Consider the following 4,244-nt stretch of genomic DNA (forward strand, 5'->3'; position numbering starts at 1 on the left):
GCTATTTTCACTAAAAGGCAATCAGTGTGCTCACCCTCCTCATAGAAAGCCAACCTGTCAAAAAATCTCTTTTCCTCCGCCGCCAAAGCAGTGACACGGTAAAAAGCCTCTTGTGCCGACAACCATGCCTCCCTGTTTCTATCTGTTGGGTTAGCAATGAAAGTCATCTCCAAGTCACCTGCCATCTGTTCCCTCCCTCTGAGCATTTGTGTTATGCTTAATAGCTTGAATCTCTGTAATAAAGATTCCTCGTAGCATACCCTTAAAGGCCTCCCAGACACTATTGGTATTCCCACTTTCGGCATGAATACGGCAGAATTCTAGAATTCGTGACACAATTTGTTCATGAGAAGGGAAGAGATGAAGCCAGAAGGCATTTAACTTCCACTGGGCCCTAGCCGGATCTGAACGTAGGTGAACCGCCAGTTACATCATTAGAGTTGAGTGGTCCGATACACTTCTGAGGGCATATGTAACCTCTGAAATATACCTTTCCGCTGCAAATGAACATGAACACAGGTCTGTAGGAGACAATGTGTTTAGCTCGCCACAGATCCTTCCACCCCACCTTATCCATTAATTTTTTCAGGGCAGTACGGTTGGTCCCTTGTCCAGCTGTGACTGGGGATGTTTATCTAAAGCAGGGTCTGTATAACAATTGAAATCAGCCAGGACATACAGTCGAGTGGTACCTTGGGGTATTTAATTTGGTATTCCAGCAGAGCTCTAAGAGTCTGATTATTGTATGGAGGTGGTATGTACATAAAAGTAAGAATACATTTAAGGGAGTATAACCGACATAAAAAAACATACCTCCCCTCGGTGTCTATCACAGAATCAATTACCTCATAGTTTAAGGAGCTATACACCAGTACACTCACACTCCTAGAGTATGAAGTATGAGTGAGTGGTACGCCCTCCCCACCCATCGAAAATTGAAACAGGTAATAGATGTTGCAGAGTACGATTGCTAGGTGCAGCGGAGTCAATTCAGATCAGACGTTGTGGAGTAACTGGAACTGACTTCTTTATTGGAACATAACTGGCAAGAAGTACACAGACAGGAAAAAGAAACCAACAAGTACAACACTACAACACAGGAAATACAAGATATCATAGAAAACTGCACAGCACAGCATACCACTGAGCATTAGCGACATCTAGTGTCCTGTTTGAGAACTGCAGTTAATAGGCTAAGCTGAAAGCTGTTGTATCTCCAACACTCTTTCTCAATAGCTAAGGCTTAGTCTGTTAAACCCATCTTCTTTGTAAGCCTTGAATGTCTTTCAGTGGTCAGGGGCTTTGTAAGGATATCTGCTGTCATATCCTCGGTTGGGCAAAAAAAGTAACTCAAGAAGACCTTGCTCTTGAAGATCCCTAAGAAAGAGAAACTTCACATCAATGTGCTTGGTTCTTGAATTAACTCCTTCCATGTGCGCAAGTACAAGGCATCCTTGATTGTCCTCATAGATTTCTGTTGGTCCCAACTGTGGTTGACCCAAGTCTGATAATAACTGTCTCAGCCATATACCTTCTTGGCTTGCCTGCGCTGCAGCAACATATTCTGCTTCAGTAGACAACAGTGTAACAGAGAGTTGCTTTCTACTAGTCCAACTGATGCCACTACCTGACAGAAAGAATAAGTAGCCACTGGTAGATTTTCTGTCACTGGTGTCTCCTGCCCAGTCAGCATCCACATATCCTGTTAGGGTGCTTTCATCACTTGCTGGTAACTTTAACTTGTAGTGCATAGTCCCTTTAAGATAGCGAATGATTCGCATTCCAGTCCTTTTTACTTGGCATCAAAACCTTTCTGCATAGGATTCCAACAGTTGCTGCAATGTCCGGCCTTGTAGCAGTAGTAAGGTACAGCAATTTCCCTATTGCTTTTCTTTATTGAGTATTAGTAGGTAATGGGTTATCTTGACAATTCATCTCCTTTAGGTAGTTGGTTTCCATGGGAGACTTTACCGGTTTGGCGTCTTCCATTCCAAATGTTTCAATTATTTCTTGTATTTTGTGCCTTTGGTTTAGAAGAAAGCTGCCATCTTCCTCTGTCTCGATCTGGATACCAAGGTAATTCTTTATGTTGCCAAGATCTTTGGTGTCAAAGTGCTGATTTTGTTTTTCCAGTATTTCTGCTTCATCCCTTTCTTGCTCAAAACAAATCAGGATATCATCCACATAAATGAGCATATAGACCCATCGATTTGCCAATATCTTTGTGTATAAGCAGAGGTCTGCTTTACTCCTTAGAAAGTTTTGATGTGTAATCACTTCATTTATTTTTATATTCCAAGCCCTGGCTGCTTGCTTTAGACCATATATACTCCTGCGAAGTTTGCATACTAGGTCTGACCTTTGTTAGTCTCTGAATCCTGGCGGCTGTTCCATGAAAATTTCTTCTGTTAAATCGCCACGTAGAAACACGGTTTTCACATCAAAATGTTTCACTTGCATTTTCCTTATAGCAGCTATTGTCAGTAAAGTCTGTATTGTAGTGTGCTTGACTACTGGTGCAAATGTATCATCATAGTCCTCTCCGTATTTTTGAGAATAGCCCTTGGCTACTAGTCTCGCTTTAACATCACCTGACCATACACCAGGGGCAAAATTGGCTGCACACCCCGAAATAGTATTACCAAAAAATCCTTTTTGGTAATACTAGTCTCGCTTTGTACCGTTCAATTGTGCCATCTGCATTGTATTTCACTTTAAAAGTCCATTTACAGCCTATGGCTTTCTTTCCGGGTGGTAGTTCTGTAAGTGTCCATGTTTTGGAGTCATGCATGGATTTCATCTCTTCCTCAGCAGCCTTTATCCATTTACTTGCTTCTTGTTCTGGAAGTTGAGATATGTCTTCCCAGCTTGCAAGTTCATTGATACTGGCTGTACTTGCTTTGTATGAGAGACGTATAAGTGGTTTACCCTTGTTTTCTCTTGTTGAACGTTTCATTTTTGTGTCTGAGTCTTCTTGTTTCTGCTCTTCAGTGCTGGCTGAGTTTGCACTTACTTCAACTGTTTGTTCGGAAGTTACAGAGATGGGCTGGTCAATGTAAGTTTTCTCTTCTATTCTCACTTCTACTGTTGTCATTACATTGTCTCTTAAATCTTCAATAGGGATGAGCCGAACACCCCCCTGTTCGGTTCGCACCAGAACATGCGAACAGGAAAAAAGTTTGTTCGAACACGCGAACACCGTTAAAGTCTATGGGACACGAACATGAATAAACAAAAGTGCTAATTTTAAAGGCTTATATGCAAGTTATTGTCATAAAAAGTGTTTGGGGACCTGGGTCCTGCCCCAGGGGACATGGATCAATGCAAAAAAAAGTTTTAAAAACGGCCGTTTTTTCAGGAGCAGTGATTTTAATAATGCTTAAAGTCAAACAATAAAAGTGTAATATCCCTTTAAATTTCGTACCTGGGGGGTGTCTATAGTATGCCTGTGTTTCCTGTGTTTAGAACAGTCTGACAGCAAAATGACATTTTGAAGGAAAAAACTTATTTAAAACTACCCGCGGCTATTGCATTGCCGACAATACACATAGAAGTTCATTGATAAAAACGGCATGGGAATTCCCCAAAGGGGAACCCCAGACCAAAATTTAAAAAAAAAAATGATGTGGGAGTCCTCCTAAATTCCATACCAGGCCCTTCAGGTCTGGTATGGATATTAAGGGGAACCCCGGCCAAAATTTAAAAAAAAAAATGACGTGGGGTTCCCCCTAAATTCCATACCAGACCCTTCAGGTCTGGTATGGATTTTAAGGGGAACCCCGAGCCAAAAAAAAAAAAAAAAAACGGCGTGGGGTCCCCCCAAAAATCCATACCAGACCCTTATCCGAGCACGCAACCTGGCAGGCCGCAGGAAAAGAGGGGGGGACGAGAGTGCGGCCCCCCTCCCTCCTGAACCGTACCAGGCCACATGCCCTCAACATTGGGAGGGTGCTTTGGGGTAGCCCCCCAAAACACCTTGTCCCCATGTTGATGAGGACAAGGGCCTCATCCCCACAACCCTGGCCGGTGGTTGTGGGGGTCTGCGGGCGGGGGGCTTATCGGAATCTGGAAGCCCCCTTTAACAAGGTGACCCCCAGATCCCGGCCCCCCCCTGTGTGAAATGGTAAGGGGGTACATAAGTACCCCTACCATTTCACGAAAAAAGTGTCAAAAATGACAAGAGACAGTTTTTGACAATTCCTTTATTTAAATGCTTCTTCTTTCTTCTATCTTCCTTCATCTTC

The 4,244-nt window shown here is 42.9% G+C and overlaps 1 pseudogene; it reads right to left on the reverse strand.

The window, feature by feature from the left end:
* Window positions 1-1,269: 1,269 nt before the first annotated feature.
* LOC141110052 (uncharacterized) lies at window positions 1,270-1,989 on the reverse strand (annotated as a pseudogene).
* Between the last annotated feature and the right edge of the window lie 2,255 nt (window positions 1,990-4,244).

The sequence above is a fragment of the Aquarana catesbeiana genome, linkage group LG10 (genome assembly GCF_042186555.1).
Source record: "Aquarana catesbeiana isolate 2022-GZ linkage group LG10, ASM4218655v1, whole genome shotgun sequence".
NCBI classification, from domain to species: Eukaryota; Metazoa; Chordata; class Amphibia; order Anura; family Ranidae; genus Aquarana; species Aquarana catesbeiana.